At 43.7% G+C, this 20,635-nt stretch overlaps 1 protein-coding gene across 2 annotated transcripts in view; it reads right to left on the bottom strand.

Annotated features, from left to right (window-relative positions):
* CAP2 (cyclase associated actin cytoskeleton regulatory protein 2) overlaps positions 1-20,635 on the bottom strand; it is a 133,192-nt gene that overhangs the window by 14,964 nt on the left and 97,593 nt on the right. The window lies entirely within an intron of this gene.

The following is a 20,635-nucleotide window of genomic DNA, read 5'->3' as shown; positions in this document are numbered from 1 at the left end:
TGAAGATAAATGATTCTTCTCTGATTCCGAACGCACGTCTGAAAAACTGAGTGGGCTGGAGGTCGTCTCCTGAAGCTGTAACTTGTCAAGGCTTTTTGTTTCTAAGGAAGAGCAGCCTGACTGCGTCAGAACACTTGGGTCAAGTGAGCCAGGGCTGCACCACTCACGAGACTGGCCAACTCTTCTTTTTCTGAATCTTAAATGTTTTCTATTATGTCGCCGGGGCGAAATTTGAGAATTTGCTCTGAATCATCAATAGCATGTAACAGAAGCTTTGCAATCAAGAAATACTCCAGTTCTCAGTTCCAGACCTTGCACAAGCCCCCGCCCCTGACCAAATATTACTTTTACTCATAAGCACATAATAACTCATATAGCGAGTGAAGGGCCAGACCCCATCCTCACATCTGAAACTGTAGCTCTACAGTCTTCCTATTGTGTGGAAAGGAGACAGGATACCGGGTTGTCTATCTTAGGATCATTTCGATGGCACCCCTCCTCTCGGAATTCAGAGCCTCTCTCCAAGAGCCATTAAAAGGACGCTGAAGCCAATAAGCTACAGATTCAACGTTCTGGAACCTTGATACCTTCAGATGGCCGGCCCAGGAACACCAAACAAAGGAATTACCGCAACAACTGTTGAATACAAAAGCCAAAATATAAGAGAACTTGGCACCAGTGTGTAGCAACATGGATGGACCTTGAGGGTGTTATGCTGAGCGAAATAAGTCAGGCAGAGAAGGACAAATATCACATGTTTGCACGTATAGGAGGATTAGGAGGAACTTGACGGAGGAACAAGGGGGAGAAGAAGGGGGGAAATGGTGGGGGAAAGGGAGAGAGGCAAACCATGAGAGACTCTTGAATGCTGACAAAAACTGAGGACTGATGGATGTGGGGGGGAGGGGGGATGGGCATGGAGGAGGGCACTTGTGGGGATGAGCACTGGGTGTTATGCGGAAACTAATTTGACAATAAACTATTTTGTAAAATAAATAAATAAATAAATAAAAATACACACACACAAAGTAAAAAATAAAGTAGAGCTAGTATAAGCCACTTCAAAAAAAAAAAAAAGAGAGGGCTTGGCACCAGCTGAAACTCAACTTATCCTTAGCATCTTCTGGCTCATTCCTTTATTGGCGTCAGTGAGAGCACAAAACTAGGCTCTGGTTTCCAGGGGACTTTGCAATTAGCATTCAGGGGCTTTCCTGCAGACTCAAAAGCAAACTTGGTAGACGCTCTGTTGTCAGGACTTGGAGGCCATGCTTTGTAGCAGAACCGGTCTTCACCTCTTCCTCCTCTTCTCCTGCAGGATCGCACAGCACCCGGTACCGACCACCTGTATGGAGTGTTCTGTCTTCTCACATGTGCCTGGCCAGGAGTGGCAGAGACATGCACTGAAATCGCAGCCCAGCACTAATCTTCAGGTGTCCCAGGAGAAACGGAGGGGAGATGGTCAGGGAAAGGAACGGAGCCAAGAGTTCTAGAAAGTCTAGCATTTCCCAGGTGTCAATTACTTCTGTTCAGGTAACAGACATTTAATGCTCGGTATAGGACAGCCTCTATGCCTCTATTCCCAAACTTGTGTGAGCTTTCGAATCATTCTGAAATGTTAGAAATTCAGAAACCCAACCCATGCCACAGAAACACTCTCTGGGGAGGCGGGAAGCATTTGTATTTTTTAAATTATTTTTTAAAACATTTTTTGTCTTTGAGAGAGAGAGACAGAGACAGAGTGCAAGCGGGAGAGGGGCAGAGAGACAGGGAGACAGAATGGGAAGCAGGCTCCAGGCTCTGAGCTGTCAGCACAGAGCTCAACGTGGGGCTCAAACTCACGTCTCTATATTTAGATGCTTAACCAACTGAGCCACCCAGGAGCCCCTATATATATTTTAAAACTTTTTAACCTTATTTATTTACTTTGAGAGAGAGAGAGAGAGAGAGAATGAGTAGGGGGTGGGACAGAGGGTGTGGTAGAGAGAGAGAGAATCCCAAGCAGGTTCCAAACTGTCAGTACAGAGCCCGATATGGGGCTAGAACCCACAAACCGTTGAGATCATGACCTGAGCCGAAATCAGGAGTCTGTTGCTCAACCAACTGAGCCACCCAGGCACCCCACATTGGTATTTTTGAAGCTTCCTGGGTGATTCCAATGCTCAGTCAAGTTTGGGAGGAATCATTCCATACTACGTGCTGAAATTAATCTTAGTCCTCATAGTAATATTATTAGGACTGTCTTGAAATCCCTCTTTAAGAGAAAACAAAGCAGGAAATCAGAAGGGCTGACCCAATATTAAATGGCTAGTAAATGGCAGAGACATGACTCAAGCAATCTGCTTGATTCAAAGCCTTCTTCAGGGAAACCTTTTGTGTTATATTTAGAATTTTTTTAAAAAAAATCATCACTAGTGAAATTAAAGGGCCAGAGGTATAGGCTACCTCAATACATATATAGTGTTGTTCTTGGGCCTCTGGCTCGAGTATATATGACCCAAGTATGGGGAGGTGGTGTAATAGTTGGCTTAATTTTACCTCCACTATTCCTCACTCTATTTCTCTCATGCCTCCATGGCTGACTGAGCTCCTACACTCAACTCTGGAACCAGGACCCCTGTATCCTACAGAGATGTACGGAGTCTTGGGTGTTGACCATGGCCCTCAGCATCAGGTCATCCTTGATGCTGGTTTGTTGTGGCGCTAAAGCCTGTGGTTCTAGAAACTGGCCTCTCGCCTTATTCGCTTTTCCTGAGTACCTGCTGGTTTCAGTAATAGGGTGTTTGCACCCAAATCATGGCTCCCTGCCTTAGTGTTCAAGTTTTTCTGGGATGCAGACCTGACCCTCTTTGCACCGGGGACTGGAGATTTAAGGGCATCTGCCTCTTGGGTGTGGCTTCCTTTTATAGGTAAGGCACCAGGGGGTCTAGGTGGAATGAGAAGCAGGGGATCAGATCGGGGCTCTGGCTCCCACGGCCTGCGGAGCGCCCCACACTCCCTACTGTCACTGCGATGTAGGCCCTGTGGGAAGCAGAGCGCAGAGAAGAAAGACGCACCAGGGAGGACACAGTCACACTGTGAGCTGGGGCCCTGCAGGGAGAGAGGGAGGCTGGCTCCTGGGGGGCCAAGCCTGCTGGGGGGCGCCGAAAACTAGAGCTAGGGAGAGCCTCCGGGAACATGAGGGGTCCTGGGAGGGTCACAGAGGGGAGGGCATCTAATTAGCCTGCAGACAGCACTCATTTTTCAGAATATAGACTATGGGGACCCATGTACACATGCAGATTAAAATAAAGACATTTAGGGGTGCCTGGGTGACTGTGTTGGTGGCTCAGGTCATGATCTTACGGTTCATGGGTTCGAGCCCCACATCAGACTCTGTGCTGACAGCTCAGAGCCTGGAGCCTGCTTCCCATTCTGTGTCTCCCTCTCTCTCTGCCCCTCCCCTGCTCGTGCTCTGTCTTTCTCTCTCTCAAAAATGAATAAACATTAAAAAAATAAAATAAAGACATTTAAGAAAAGAAGTCATTTACTTGAAAAACTATCTGAATATTTCTGGTCCTTCTAAAAGAACCCTTTTTCTTAATAAAAAATTCCGTTACAGTGTGTTTTACCCTAACAAGTGAAGAATCATACATCTAAAATCATACATCTAAAAGGACCTATAGGATTATGCTATCATGTGACTCACACAAGGTCACACAGACTGGAAGGTGACAGTGAGGAGTGATGTTGGGCCAGCAGAAGGAAAGGCTGAGCCTCACTGAGCAACAATGACTCCCCCTTACCCCCTCCAAAAAATGCTTTTTAAAAATACTATTTGAGGGGCTCTTGGGTGGCTTAGTCAGTTAAGCATCTGACTCTTGATCTCATCTCACATTTCCTGGGTTCAAACCCTAAGTCTGGCTCTGCACCGGCAGCTCGGAGCCTGCTTGGGATTCTGTCTCCCCCCCTCTCTGCCCCTTCCCCGCATGCACTCTCTGTCGCTCTCTCAAAATAAATAAATACACTTAAAAAATACTTTCGTATTTGTATTTGGTACAAAATACTTTGATATGTTGATGTCTCCAGTATCTTAGAGTCCCAGACTGGAAACAACTGAAAAATACATTTTATCACAGTCATTGTAACAATAGCTTACAACTTAAAAAAAAAAAAAGAAAAGAAAAGCAGCGTATTTAGGATTTAATTTCTTTATTATTTATTTATTTCTTAAGTAGGCTCCACACCCAGTGTACAGCCCAACGCAGGGCTTGAACTTACCACCCTGAGATCAAGACCTGAGCCGAGATCAAAGGTCAGACGCTTAACTGGCTGCCCCTCTCATATTTATGATTTTAAATGGACATATTGAAGGTGCAAAAGTTCACCCACGTTGCAGCAAGAACACAGCATAAACCTAGAACTGCTGCTTCTGAAAGCTATTCAGATTAATTTTGAGAGCAGATGTTTGATTATATACTTTTTGGAGGTGGGGTGGGACTGGGGGACAAAGACTTTCAAAAACGTCTGTAAATCTCTTCCTCTAAATTAATTTCAACTGTCCTGGGAACAGCTGCCTCCTCTGACTTTAAATATACGAACTGCAAAATAATGAAACCATTGTAAGCAGCATGTGGAAAGCTTGGCATGTTTCAGTTATATATGCTGTACATATATAATATTACATGTAATATAATGTAATGCAATTGTGTACTGATATGCATCAAAGCTTTTCATTAAATGTTACTTGAATTAATCACTAATCATTTTATTGCTTTAGAATTTATATTTTATTCTGAAGAAGAAACTACTTCTGGCTCTTAAATAAAGCCTCCTCACTGTTTGCTGCGGGCAATAAGGGATGTAATTAACAACTCACTTCTATCCCCAGTGACGAACACCACTGCCATGGTTATGCAGTTAGTGTATACTGCAGCTTTGGATCTACATAATTTATCAAAAAGACTCCCATTATCCATTTTGTTGAGTTTGTAGAAAGTGGGTCTAATGGGGTACTTTTAGACAGAGGTTCTGTATCTTTGTGAAAAATTAAGCAAAATGTGAAACATAGCTGCTTAAGTAAAAAAAAAAAAATCTGTCATCTCTCTCTCTCTTTCTCTCCCTCTTCTCTCTCTCTCTCTTTTAGCTGTAAGTTTGCCACCAAACACAGCTGCTTAAGTAAAAAAAAAATCTATCTATCCTTTCTCTCACAGAGTACAAGTTTCCATCTAAAATTTTTCAGCTTAATAAATGAATTGTTTGGAAATTTTCAACTTTCACATTTTAAATTCTAAGATTTCTCATTTTTATTTTTATTTATTTATTTATTTTTTCTTTCATAGTTTATTGTCCAGTTGGTTTCCATATACCACCCAGTGCTCATCCCCACAAGTGCCCTCCTCCGTGCCCATCACCCCCTTTCCCCGCTCCCTCAGGTGGAGAAAGACAAATTCTAAGACTTTTCAAACCCAACAATAAAGGTAGCAGGTGATCTGGTCTAAATAGAACGTAACTCTTTAACAGGCAGACTGATAATGAATGAGGATAAGGAGGCTCCTTTGCCAGCCCATTCAGCAAACATTTACCGCGCGCCTCCTTGCCAGGACCTGGGTATGGCGCGAAGAAGTCGTGTACAGCCTGGAGCTTAGGAGGCTCATAATCTAGGAGGGGTGTTAAGGGCACAAATAAGTAATTGCAGATGCAGTCTGATATGTGCCATGTGTAACATGAACAGGGACATGGAGGCCCAGAGGACGGTACGACCAGCTCTCCTCCGGAGAGTGGGGTGAGGGAGGCCAGAGAAGGGCTGTTGTGCCTACTTGGGCCACACCATCGAATGTTTTGTAGAGGACAGGGGTCCTATAAAGAGAGACATGAGGGAGTAAGAGGCAGTAACGTACATACAGATCATATTAACCATCTTTAAGAATAGGTCAGCCACCCTATATCTTGGCCTGTGTTTTTACCAATTTTTAGAAAAGCAGAGACTACGAAAATACAAATATCATGGGGCAGCCTTGTGGAAGCAGCGGATTGTGTCCCATGCCACAGAGCTTTAGTCATAGCTGTCCTCTTCGAAACTAGCTTAGAGAAGCAATGTTCTGAGCCGTCCATCTTGCTAAGTATTTGTGAAGATCAGAGATGAGGCTGCAAACGGAAACCTCTGACATGCTGCGACACTGTTTATGGGTTTCACCGCCACCTGCCACCACGTCCCCGGCCAGCCTCCACTGGCTTCTCTTCACACGCACACACACCGGTGCCTGTCCTCTGATTCTTGGTCAGATACCTTCAACTGTTCACCTCGGAGCCAACCTGACCCATCAATCCCCTGGCTCAATGCTTTAATTATTTATTTTTTACTTTTTTATTTTGAAAAGATGTTTACTTCTTCTGAGAGAGAAAAAGAGAATCCCAAGGAGGTCCCAGGCCGCCAGCGTGGGGCCTGACGTGGGGCTCGAACCCGCAAACTGTGAGATCAGGAATCGGACGCAGAATCAACTAAGCCACCTACCTAGGCGCCCAGGCTGGCGTCCGGTTTGTGTTCTCCAGGTAGGAGTGACGACTTAATGCGCCCAATTACACACGTCAGAAGCAGTTTCAGAATCACAAAGGGATTTTAGTCGCAAATATACTTCCATTAGCTTGTGACAGCTGCAGGAACCGACGATATTTTTACAGCTGAACTTTTGGGTCAAGTGCTGTCTGGTAATCTTCCAAATTATGGCACAGAAAATACAGGCATGAGAAAGCCACTCGTATATTGTAATAGGAGGGAGGGCTTAAATGAAAGAACCAGCACTTTCAGAACTGAAGACATTATACACACAGAAGTCAGATCGTTCTAATTGCAAAAAAAACAAAAAACAAACAAAAAAACAACCAAAAAAAATTCATCACAAATTCATGATGTGGGGTTTGTTGATATTTTAGAATCAAAATTAATTTCTATTTTTGTGCAAGATGCACTTTGACCAAGAACTTAGTGAAATTGATGCATTTCCAAATTTATCAATTTCTATAAGTACTTGTGAATTTTACTTTCATATTTACATCACACTTTTATTGGCAGACAAGTAGCATCAAGAAAAAAGATTCCACATAAACTAACAGATGATCATCCTGTACAACATAAGGATAAGCCAAAGAGAATTATGACTTTAGCCTCTATTTTCTTATTTTTATCGCTTCCTATAATTTTGAGACTTCTTCTGCCAATGAAAACAGTTTCTGGGGGCGCTTCCAGGAAAGCAGTATTCTTAAAAATACTACAATGAAGGGCTATATAATATTTTAAGCACATGCTTATTAATAATTTTTAAAAACTCAATTTAGGGAATATTTCCTATTCCATCTATGGCGACAGAACACTGCTTGAGTTTTAGGTTTCCACAAAGTGCCAATGATATTTGTTGAGATTAAATGATGGCCCCACAATTATGAAGGAAATGTGGGGCTCATCTGGATCACTTTTCTTGGGGGAAGATTCTAAACACCCTCATCTCAAGAAGTACAGGAGAGGGGTACCGGGGTGGTCCAGTCGGTTAGGCAGCTGGCTCTTTATTTCCGCTCAGGCCATGACCTCACGGTTCCTGATATCAAGCCCCACGTCTGGGCTCTATGTTGACAGCGTGGAGCCTGTTTGGGATTCTCCCCCCTCGCCCCTCACCTGCACATGCATATGCTCTCTCTCAAAATAAATAAACTTAAAAAAAAAGAACTAAAGGAAGAGTCATGAAAATACATCTCATGGTTTCGTCCATGACTTCTGATGGTTTCCCTCTTTTTTTTTTTTTTAATGTTTTTTAAATTTATTTTTGAGAGACAGAGAGAAACAGAGCACATACAAGGGAGAGGTGGAGAGAGGAACACAGAATCCAAAGCAGGCTCCAGGCTCTGAGCTGTCTGCACAGAGCCCGATGTGGGGCTCAAAGTCACAAATCATGAGATCATAACCTGAGCTGAAGTTGGACACTTAACCGACTGAGCCACCCAGGTGCCCCTGATGGTTTCCCTCTTGCCCAACCTTCCAGCCTTATGTGGTCTCTTAACATCATTCCTTTGAGGACCTCGAGGGATGTGAGGTATGATAGAAGATGAAGAAAAGAGACAGCAACAAAGTACCTTCAGAGAAGGAATAACAGCTTTAAGGTGGAACACAGCTGGGGGAAAACATACATAGTCTATGTGAGTTTGTGGAAACCAGTTAACTTACTGTTTCTTTTTTCTTTTTTTTAAAACAGTACATTTAAGGAGCACCTGGGTGGCTCAGTGGGTTAAGCATCTGACTTAGGCTCAGGTCACGATCTCACGATCCATGGGTTCAAGCCCCACATCGGGCTCTGACAGTTCAGAGCCTGAAGTCTGCTTCAGATTCTGTGTCTCTCTTTCTTTCTCCCCCACCCCCCCTCCCTGCTTGCACCATGTCTCTCAAAAATAAGTAAACATTAAAAAAATTAAAAACAGTGCATTTATATTTATTTTATTTTTTTTAAATATAATTTATTGTAAAGTTGGCTAACATACAGTGTATACAGCATGCTCTTGGTTTTGGGGGTAGATTTTTGTGATTCATTGCTTACATACAACACCCAGTGCTCATCCCAACAAGTGCCCTCCTCAATGCCCATCACCCATTTCCCTGCCTCCCCACCCCGCAATCAACCCTTAGTTTGTTCTCTGTATTTAGGAGTCTCTTGTGGCTTGCCTCCCTCTGTGTTTGTAACTATTTATTCCCCTTCCCTTCCCCCATGGTCTTCTGTTAAGTGTCTCAAGTTCCACATATGAGTGAAAACATATGAGATCTGTCCTTCTCTGACTTCTTTCACTCAGCATCATACCCTCCAGTTCCATCCACGTTGCTGCAAATGGCAGATCTCATTAACTTACTGTTTTTTTTCTTTCATAGTTTATTGTCAAGTTGGTTTCCATAGAACACCCAGTGTTCATCCCAACAAGTGCCCTCCTCCNTGGTGAGTTCCTTATAGATTTTGGATACTAGCTCTTTATCTGATATGTCATTTGCAACTATCTTTTCCATTCCATCAGTTGCCTATTAGTTTTGATTATTTCCTTTGCTGTGCAGAAGANCAGTGGTGAGAGTGGACATCCCTGTCGTGTTCCTGATCTCAGGGGGAAAGCTCTCAGTTTTTCCCCATTGAGGATGATGTTAGCTGAGGGCTTTTCATAAATGGCTGATATCTGTCCTTTTCTGTCTGACTTCTTTCATTCAGCATCATACCCTCCTATTCCAACCAGGTAGCTGCAAATGGCAGATCTCATTAACTTACTATTTTGATGCTTGTCTTTCTCCTGACATTTCTCTCTGGATGTGGCCCTTCAAGACCCATAGGTGGTGATTCCTGCATCACACGTGCAAAGTAGAAACGCTCCGTGAGAGCAGACTCAGGAGCCGAATCCAGGAGAAGATATTGCACATGATCTCATTTGCTCAAGCGATCCAGCTACTTTCCACAAGTTGTCTTGGTAAGTAGCCTAGCTATTAGGTTGGCTTTGCTACTGCTGTCTGGACCCAATCTGGGATTTCCTTGTCTGCCAACAGTGGCAGCTTGAAAATATAATTTCTCATACAACTTTCCATGGGAAAAATTTCCAGGGTTAAAGATAGCCAAGTATACCCATCAAAGAGACAATCAATAGATGGCCAATAGTTACATGAAGACTGAAAGGGACATGTGGCTTGAATTATCAGGACAGCCACTTCATTTGGTCAGAAAATCCTAGGTCTGAATCATTACTGAATTAAAGTTTTGGCTTTTCTTTCAGAGTTCAGGGTCATAAAGAAACCGCTGTATTTCTCAAAATATCCATTCTTTGTAAATGACAGAGGTTGGAGTGGGGGTTGAGACCAAAATAATAGTTGCTATGAAGATGATTTACGTTATGTTATTTATATTTATTTACATTTATAGTATAGATATTATTTACTTAAGAAAAAAAAAAAAGAAGCAGCAGCATCCCCTGAGCTTTACAGCTGAAACACACAAAGAGTAACTTCTGTCTCAATTGCAGCTCCAAAATTTACAGGGAAGTGTAATTGGTGCTCAGATGTGGGGATAGAGCTCAGCCCTGTGGTGGGGCTTGGCTCTATGTGATATTCCATGAAGGGAATATTTGTTTGACCTGAAGAAGACAATGTGTACCCTTCCGCCATGCCTTCTTAAGGAACCCTTTTGGTTTTGGGGCACCTGTGCGGCTCAGTCGGTTAAGTGTCCGACCTTGTCTCAGGTCATGATCTCAAGGCTCATGGGTTCGAAACCTGCATCAGGCTCTGTGCTGACAGCTCAGAGCCTGGAGCCTGCTTCGGATTCTGTGTCTCCCTCTCTCTCTCTCTGCCCCTTCCCTGCTCGTGCTCTGTCTCTCTCTCAAAACTAAATAATAAAAATTAACAAAAAAGAAACCCTTTTGGCTTCATCTAATGAAGCGTGCATTTAGTGAGTTTCTATCAGCTGGAAATTAGCGGCAGGCAGGTGGCAAGGGACAGGGTCCGGAAAGGCGTCTGTGACCAATATTCCGCTGCCTGTAATAAAATGCACTGTCCATTTCTGTTACCGCCATCTGATGGAAGAAGTAAAGAAATATTATATATGTGGTTCTTGGACAAGAACACAATCCGTAGTTAGTTAATGGAATCACACGGTGGAAATTTCATTGTGAAGAAATATGATTACAAATGAACGCGTTCCACTTAGCATATGCGCCCGGGCATTGTGTTTAAGGCCCCGCAGCAGCCGCAGCTGCTGATTCTCAGCAGAATGGGGAAAGCGCCCTGCTTTCAGGAGCTCCCAGACTCGGAAGAGAGAGGACCCTTCTGTGTTCCCGCACAACAGGCACACGGCTCTTGCCTTCACATCTTTGCTCAGCCTATGCTTTGTTTAGAAGCCTCTGCCCTGACTTAGAATCTGGAGACCCCTTAAAGATCCTTCGAGGCTCGACTCCAACGTCTCTTCCTTTTTGTACGTTTTCTCTCCCAAGAGTGAAGCTCCTGTTTCTCGGTTACGGGGACCCATGAGGACCCTTATTAGAATCCTTCACGTTACCCTGTAATTATCTGTCTGTGCATTCTGGTTTGGTCATGAGCCTGAGCACTGAAGAGCCACTCATTATTCATCCTAATGTCACTGGTAATGTGGCCCAGCGCCTGAATCCTGGGAGGCGCTTCATAAATATTTACTGAAGTGAATAAGTAACTGCTTTATAAGGTAGAGAGTGCTAGGCATCATAAAAGAAGTGCCATGGGGACGTTTCTATGGAGGGAAAAGGAGAACTTCCAGCTTCAGGCAGGGTGTGGAGATGAGCAGAAGAGACGGAAGGAGGCCGTTTGAAATAGGCATTGAAGGTTGGATGGGTCAGATCGGACACAAGGAAGCAGGAGGAAGGGGCTTCCAGGAACAGGGGACAGGAGTGTCGTCATGATAACAAATAATCACAGCTGAAATGTTAGCATCACACGAGAACTCAGACCCACATTCACGCCGTCTTTCCAGGCATCGCCTCCTGATGCGACACACTTGTCTAACCAAACGACCACTCCTCAAAACTATCCTTTAGGACCGCCTGCAGATTATGAAAACATACGCACTAAGCAACCACTCATTCCTCTCTACTCTGCTCCTTTTGACTGCAAAGAGTATTACTGGAATTAGTCTCCCTCCAAAGAGGGGGTCTCAATGGCTTTTGGCCATTTGAAAAGATAAAACTCATTTAAAAATATGTTTATTTTTGAGAGAGAGAGGGGTAGGGGCAGAGAGAGAGGGAGACAGGATCTGAAGCAGGCTCCACGCTGACATCAGAGAGATGTGGGACTCGAACCCACGAACCATGAGATCGTGACCCGAGCTGAAGTCAGACGTTCAACCGACTGAGCCACTCAGTCACAATTCACTTTTAAAGAAGCAAGATTTGCTACCATGTAATACCTTAAAAAGGATAGGTTGAAGGCTTTATCTGTCCTTGCCCTTTCTCACTGAGACAAGAAGGTGGATGGTGGCACTGAGATGATGGACAGGGAGACGGACAAAGCTACTCAACCATGGCAGGATTCCTCGAGGGGCTGGTTTCAGGAAGCAGACAAGTCCCCCAGGAGCAAGGGCTGAGCTTTGAGCCAGAGGTGTGGCTCCTTGGGGGTGAATAAGAACCCAGGGGTGCCCAGTTCTGGGCTAGACTGACAGCAGAGCCCATTCAACATCCCCTCCTATTCTGGCACCCCCTGCTTTGCTCTGGGGAGCACCTCTGTCTTAACCCCTAAATCACAACCTCCTNTGGGGGAGGGGGGCAGGTCAGAAGGAGACGGTAGGGAACAGGACAAGCCCAGGTACACCACTGCCTTCAATGGCACACATGAAAGCATTTTAAAATGAACACACTTTAAATAAAATATTCCCAAAGGTGATGGTTAAAATAAATCAAGAATGTGTATTGATTTGCTGGCCCTCAGGTTAAAAGAGTTCAAGTTCTTGGTTAGAAAAAAGTTCTAGTAAATAATATGATCCTGACTGTTAAAGTTGGCAGTTTTAAAAGCTACTACTGTTTTGATTCAGGAAGGGAAAACTTTAAGTACTCTAAAAAATTTATGTATTCTTATCAACCACCACTAAAACTCAAGGATATTTATGAGATAATAAAAATGGTTCTAAATATAAAAGGCTTACTTAGAAGCTTCATAGTGCGGCTAATTCTAAACTATTGTGTATCAGAGTGTAGATATTTATTTTTGACCTACACTTACTGTACTGAAGACATAGCTCAAGTAGAAATAAAATCCTCGAATAATCCCAAAACTTCAAAAGGCAGAAATTGAAGCTTTAAGCAATCTCCCATCAAGTCAGAAAACTGGTCTACAAATGGTCGACATCATTACACAAAGTCAGTTGTGTTCCTTTCTCTACAAAACGGCACCTACCTCCAACCCTCTAGAAAGGTTGCTTTCTAGAGGCCACTAATTCATCACAGTATTATTTACAATAGCTGAGATATGAAAGCAACCTAAATGTCCACCGGTAGGTGAATGGATAAGCAAGGTATGGTAAGCGTGCGTGTGCATGCACACACACGCGCGCACACACACACACTGGAATATTACTCAGCCATAAAAAAAAAAAAAAGAGAGCTTGGCATTGGTGACAACATGGACGTACCTAGGCAGTATGATACCAAAGGAAATAAGTCAGTATTCTACTAAAGGAAATACCATGTGATTTCACTTCTACGTGGGATCTAAGAAACCAAAACAAACGAACGAACCAAACCGTGCAGAAAGAGACTCATAAATGCAGAGAACCAAGTGGTGTTTGCAGGGGTGGGGGGAGATGAGCAAAACAAGTGAAGAGAATTAGGAGGGACAGGCTTCCAGTTAACAAAACAAGGAAGTGGTGGGAACCAAACGCACAGGTAGGGGATATGGTCAATAAAGTTGTAGTAACTCTGTGCGGCCACTAGGCGGTCACTAGACACGGCAGCGAGCACTTCGTAATGTATATAAATGCCGAATCACGGTGATGTACGCTCAAAACCCACATCGTACTGCATGTCCATTATACTTTAATAACATATGAGAAAATAAAGGTCACCCGTGAGGTGGATGATGGCAGCCTTTCCCAGTCCTTGCTCTCCCCACATTGTCACAGCGGATGGTGGCCGCCAGCCCATCCTTCTCCGAGTCTGGGGATCCTGGACTCTCTGGTTTTTTCCTCCTTCTCCTCTCCTCTTTGTCTCCTCGACAGACTGACTCCATCTGCTGTCCCCAAAGTGCTTTCCTCCACCGTGTCCTCCTTTTTTGTCTCTGCATCCATTTAACTCTTGTCCCCAGGCCTCCCCCTTGGGGATGTCACCTGCCTGCTGCACCTCTCCATGCAGAATGTCTTACTTGCATCCCAAACACGACATGGGGAAGGCTCATATCAAGGCTGTCCTGCTCCCCTGGGATTTCCCTGTCGTACTGATGTTGCTATGGTTCTCCCAGATTTCCGAATTTGGAAACTTGGCATTTAGGTTTGATCACTCTCTCTCTCTCTCTCTCCTTTGTTCTCATCTCGGCATCCACTCCATCTCTTTCTTCCCATTGCCGTCCCCACCCTCCATGTCATGTACGAATTGTCCCAGCCCCAGCCATCCATGAAAGCTTCCCAACAAGGATCAGGGCTTCTAACCCCTTCCCTTTCTCATCTATCTTGCACAACCCCTAAATCACCATCTACGATGTGCTTGCTTTTTGCTCAAAAACCCATGGTGAAAAAAAAAAACTCTGCACACCACATTTGGACCTATCTTTTTAGGAGAAGACATACAGACAGAGTTCACTATCTAGCCCCGGTTTGCTTTTCTGGCCTCAATCCTCACCATTCTCAGCTCTGAAAACTACCAGCTTTTCTCTCAGAGTACTTTGTTCATGCCCTATGTGCATGTGCCGAATTCCTGCTAAGAACTGCCCTTCCCCTTACTATCTACCTAGGGCTCTCCAAACTCCTATTCACCCTTCAAGACCCAAATCAAACATCAGCCCCTTTGTTGTCTTTTCTGCCCACCCAGGAAGTCTAACTGGCAAGGGTTCTTTTCCAACACAGCCTTGTGTTACTGTAATTTATTTCCGCATCCTAATTAAAACCTGCTGCTTGATGGCATAAGCTGTAACATACATAGAACGTCCGGTGTGTGCCTTGTACACGATGGGTAGCCAATAAATGGCTATTAAGTAAATAAATTGCTAAATAAATGAATGAGTCAAAATCCAAGATCTCCAGACTCCTTTGGTCCAACCTGAATACACTCAAGCAGTGTTTCACAAACTTTACTATGCATATCAATCACCTGGGGAAATCTTGTTAAAATGCAGGTTCTGATTCAGGAGGTCTGAAGCAGGACCTGGATTCTGCATTTCGAACAAGTTTCCGGATTACTGCCGGCCCCAGAACACTGCACCGCACCATTGCGTGTTCCTTCCAAGTTCTGGGCAAGCATCTGTGCTTCATGTTTACTTCCAGCACGAATTATACCACGTTGCATCTGTTGATATGTTCTTTAGCTAGAACGTGAGTTTCAGTGGACAGAAACGGATGGACTATGTCATAGATCCATCTCTGCGTTCTCGGCACCTGGCCCAGAACCTGCGGCATGGTAGGTGCTTAAGCTATGTTTGTTTAATCACTGGTGTCTCTCAGGCTGAACTCCAAGCCATTTCCAAGTTTACTTCATTATCTGTGCATTTGGGGCTGCTTTGTTAGTCAATGATACTCCTAACTTGCTCTGAGCATTCTGGAACTTTTCCATAAGAGAACAAAAGTAATTGGCTACCCAAAGCCCCAAAAGGGAGCAAAAAACCCAGGAGCAATTAAGTCGACTGAATGCAGCTGCGGTCAAGATAGACTGGAGACTCCAGCCCCACAGCCCCATGGAAGAGATCAAGGGGTTTGTGGGATCCAGACAAGCAACATGCCATCTACGGCCTTACCAATTCACTTCAATGAATAAACCTAAGGTACAGGTTTGGTACAAGTTCTAAGTGAACATTTTGATCGAAAGGACGGAGGACAGTTTTCTTTTGTACCCTTCAAGAGGGAGCCAGAGAGGCCAGAAGCCTGGAAAACTTGCATATTTAATGCCACGCTACAGGGTCTACATTATTTATAAGTCAGAATACCCTCTGGCTGAGTTTTAATTTGCTCAGAGCAAACTGTTACACTTTGCGCTTTGTTAACGGACACTTGGCCTTTCCACCGAGAAAGAGGCTGAAGAGAAAGATGTACTCTGAGAATACAGGAGCGATGGTAAAATGTCTGGCTCCGAGAAGAATAAAACCCCAACTTGTCTATGACCGTAGCACCTTCAACTACCTGTCTTTTTCTGGAGGTTCGGATGACTGACAACTATGTTACCATTATGTAAGACTTGATGCAGCTTCATGTATGTGGAGTTTTATTCCTTTCCGCACCTAATTATACCCCAGGTGTTCCCAAAGCTAAAGTGATTCAAGAAAGACATGAAAGAGGACAGAAAGATGTCAGCAAGTGCAACGCCAGAAAGTGAAGAAAACAACCACATTTTATCCCATTCATGGAATTCTTCTCATAACCTTTTTCTGGCCAGATCCACAAAGAACGGAACGAGAGCCTGAATGTTGATCTGGCCAACACATAGAAAAAAACCAATCAGTTAGTTCAGTCATTTTCAGTGTAAAGATGAGGCCTTAGCTGCTCAATGCTTATTATCTCATCCGCAGGAGCCGCCGCCGAAGATTACAAACCCGACCGAATGCAAAGGATGATAAATAACTCTCTGCTGGGTTCCTGCCAAAAGGCCGATTTACCCAGCACAGCGCATTTGAAACCCAGCGCGGAAGAAACCGTGCAAATTAATATGGAAAAGAGTTGCCAATAATTAAATGGAAAACTACACGTTGTTTCTGGCAGGCAGTCCTTCTGGATCACGGTCACGTTGAAGAAAAGCTTACAGAAATGAGACGATTCCGTTTACCACAGTAAACGTCACCAGAAATTCTCCATGGATAACTCCACAGCTGCGTCCTCCTCCAAGTTCACGGTCCCCACCAGCTCCCGCACACCTGCGCACAGACCCTCTCTCTTTCCAGTCACGGTCCCGGAGAACCACCGGCCTCAGAGTTTTACATTTCACCCTGACAACTGACGGGAGCCACAGTTGCCTGGCACAGCTGTGGTCTGAAGGCCAATGTCAGGAGGTGGGGGCTGGCAAATCCAGTTCCAACTGGTAACTCAAGGGGAGTGATCCCTTAGGGCCAGTGTGCTCGTGGAACTTCAGGGTCCTGGGCAGCACGCTGCAGGTCCCTAAAATCCCCAAGGGCTCTAATCTCAGAATCCAATTTGAAAATAGAAAAAGAAAAAATGGCTACTCAAAGTACTTGAGATGTTAAGTCGCCATCAGTTTTTTGACTGTGTCCATTAAAAAGGAATGCGTTTCCTAAACCTTCTGAATGTTGTGATACGAGTGAATAAACACCGCGCCTTCCTGCCTGCTCTTGGATCCTTATCATCTTATAAATGCAAACTGCATGGTTGTGATCAGTGGGCAAATCAATGAAATTATTCCCATTTAGTTTTTCTTCCCAAAGGCCATTTGATCAGCTCGTTCTAACAGTCCTTGTACAAATGCTGTGATTCTGGCTACAATTGCTCATCGTTCATTTTGCCACTACGTTGACAGATCATCTTTAGGTGAAGAGAAATTAGTTTGATTTATGCTAGGGATTATGCTCTGGAATCTTTTGACAAAATGTTTATTTATTTACTTTGAGAGAGAGCACGTGCGAGCGTGCAAGCAGGGGAGAGGGGGAGAGAGAGAGAGGGAAAAATATCTCAAGCAGGCTCCGCGCTGCCAGCACAAAGCCCCGCCTGGGGCTCAATCTCATGAACCGTGAGTCAAAATCAAGAGTCGGATGCTTAACGGACCCAGCCACCCATGTTATCTCTGAACTAACACTTTCTTACCATAATCATTCCTCATTTTTAAGTGGCCAAAGCTTTACCATTAAAGAAGTGAAGTAGTTGCTATGCTTTATAATAATTACCATTTTAAATAGAATTTTCTTATAGCATAACATGTGCTTAGGAAATAATAGCCACCATTATTATTACAGCAATCCACACGGCCCAGTGTCTGCTCCAAGGATTATATATATATGTATGTATACATAATATATATATATTTTAACATTTATTCATTTTTGAGAGACAGAGAGACAGAGCATGAGCAGGGGAGGAGCAGAAAGAGAGGGAATCACAGAATCCAAAGCAGGCTCCAGGCTCGGAGCTGTTAGCACAGAGCCCGGCGCGGGGCTCGAACCTATGAATCGCGAAGTCATGACCTGAGGCAAAGTCAGATGCCTAACTGACTGAGCCACCCACGTGCCCTAGGATTATATTTTACATAAAATGTATACACATTTGTATAAACATAACATTTGTGTTTTAAAAATGTACCATGTGACTCATTAGCAGGTCATGAAATCAATTTAGTGGGTCTCAGCCAGAATTTTATAAAAAATGAAATAAAATAGAAAAAAATATACGAGGGGCGCCTGGGTGGCTCAGCTGGTTGAACATCCGACTTCGGCTCAGGTCATGATCTCACGGTTCGTGGTCAAGTTTGAGCCCCACATCGGGCTCTGTGCTGACAGCCCAAAGCCTGGAGCCTGCTTCAGATTCTGTGTCTCCCTCTCTCTCTTCCCCTCCCTTCCTTGTGCTCTGTCTCTTACTGCTTCTCAAAAATAAATAAACATAAAAAAAAGAAAAAGAAAAAAATGCATTTCATGTAGTAAGGGACAGAACTGTTTTGCGAAACTTGTTTTAGTATTGTGAACAAGGTGTGTGTGTGCGTGTGCTTACTGCTTCTCAAAAATAAACATAAAAAAAAGAAAAAGAAAAAAATATTAGAATGCATTTCATGTAGTAAGGGACAGAACTGTTTTGCGAAACTTGTTTTAGTATTGTGAACAAGGTGTGTGTGTGCGTGTGTGTGTGTGTGTCTGTAAACTGTATTCCTTACCACTAGTTGCCTTTAAAGTTTGAAAGCCATTGTTACAAGGCTTACATTTCTCATGAAAATAATGAAAACACAGTATTCACTCCAGAATAAAGGAGAATAGCTACATTTATTTTTCTATAATTAATATTTGACTCTTAAATATTCAAAACATCATTACTCAGTGGTAAAATGCAGTGAAACCATTTAAGAGAATTTTCTATTCCTTTTCCAAGGTGCCATTAGAGAATTAATGAGCTACTGTTTGTTGACATGATTATTTCCCACAAATTGGCTCTCTTTCCTTTTCCATTTATCTACCATGAAATGTGAGACATCGAAAGACTCTTGCTGTTTAGTTTACTGTCCTCTAGCGATGACCTATGTCCACGGCAAACATGTGACGATCTCCCTTTATGATAACCTGACCTATAACAAAATAGCATCTCACTGGAAGTATACAAAAAATAATACTAATCCATCCACCCAAACACCCACCTGCAACCATACTCACCTTTCTGTGTTTTTTTTTTAATTTTTAAAAATGTTTTATTTATTTCTGAGAGAGAGAGAGAGAGAGACAGCGTGAATCACCTTTCCGTGTTAAAACACTTCAGGTGTTTATGAACCCTCCTCTAAGAAATCATAATGTCGAGGGCAGAAGAAAAGTAAACAATTAGTTGTACTTTACAACTGTGCGTTTCTACTTGTGGAGAAAATAGGCAAAGTAGAAAATAAAAGGAAGAGCCGGTCTCTGGAGGTCAATGTTAACGTCTGTACAAGTATTAGGGAGCAAAGGCAGGAGGTCCACACTCCCTTGGAAAGTCACAGACTCTGTGCTGGAATTAAGCCTACCTCACTGACCTCAACATCTGGGACAAGGCTTAGGTGCTAGAGCACGGCCAGCGCGAAGCATGAGGGCTCTACCCCTGAACGGAATTCACAGAGATGCCACTTCATTTTCTCAATATTCACTCTGGTTAGATCATCCACTGTAACCACGTAAAGGTAACATCCATCGCTAATAGAAGGTGGGTTCCATAGGAAGCCTTTCTATGACAAGTGCAGAGACTTAGAAGGGCAAGGAAGATTCTATGGTTCCCCTATCTCACAATTTAGTTCAAACCATTTTACTGAGTACTTACTCCGTGTCAGGTACTGTGTTCAGGTCTAGAGACACAGATGAGTGTCCAAGTGAGTGGGAGAGCCCCCAGCACACACATACAAATGACAGTCGTATGGGCCAAGGGCTATGGTTGAGCGATACTCAAGATATGAAAGAGGCATGGAGGAGAAACCCCATTCCAGATGGACAGTCGATGCAGATCAATGGAAGTTTCTTAAAGAGGTGATGTTAGAGCTGAGTCTTGGAGAAGAGAGGCAGATGCTTCCCCCAGGCCAGGTCATACAGCATGATGCATGTTTGGGACGTTGCAGAAAAGGCTAAACCATGGGAGATTTGCAAGCTTTGAAACGACAATGTGATTTGGTTTGGCCTAAGTGTTGCCTGTGCGGAGGATCCCACCAGCCGTCTGGGAGGCAGGGAGACGCGGGGACAGAGGAGAGACTGGGCTGAAGGTGCAGGCAGGCACAGGTCAGTCCAACCTCTCACAGACTGGGATTCTGTCCTGGGACTAAGTTAATGCTTGAAGTGCTAGGATTCCCTCAGTATTTAAAAATAGTATCCTTTAAACGTCCAAAAAAGAAATTTAGAACATTTAAAAGCATATTTTCTTCATCATTCTATTTAAAATTGCAACTATTTTGGGTCACCTGGGTGGCTCACTCGGTTAAGCGCCCGACTTTCGCTTAGGTCATGATCTCGCGGTTCGTGGGTTCGAGCCCCGCATCGGGCTCTGTGCTGACAGCCAGCTCAGAGCCTACAGACTGTTTCAGATTCTGTATCTCCCTCTCTCTCTGACCCTCTCTCTGTCTCAGAAATAAATAAAACATTAAAAAATTTTTAAAAATTGCAACTATTTTCAAACCACATGGTTTTGATCACATGGTTTCTTTACATACGCCATCTTAGTACGCAAAATCATTTGCACTCTGTCACACTGGCTGCTAAATCACTTCTCTTGGAGGCATCATATATGTTATTATTTTTTACATGTTTATTTTTTTATTTTTGGGGGGGAGGGGCAGA

Source organism: Crocuta crocuta, unplaced genomic scaffold (genome assembly GCF_008692635.1).
Source record: "Crocuta crocuta isolate KB4526 unplaced genomic scaffold, BGI_CrCroc_1.0 scaffold24, whole genome shotgun sequence".
In the NCBI taxonomy this organism is placed as follows: domain Eukaryota; kingdom Metazoa; phylum Chordata; class Mammalia; order Carnivora; family Hyaenidae; genus Crocuta; species Crocuta crocuta.
This window is presented reverse-complemented; position numbering and strand designations above follow the sequence as displayed.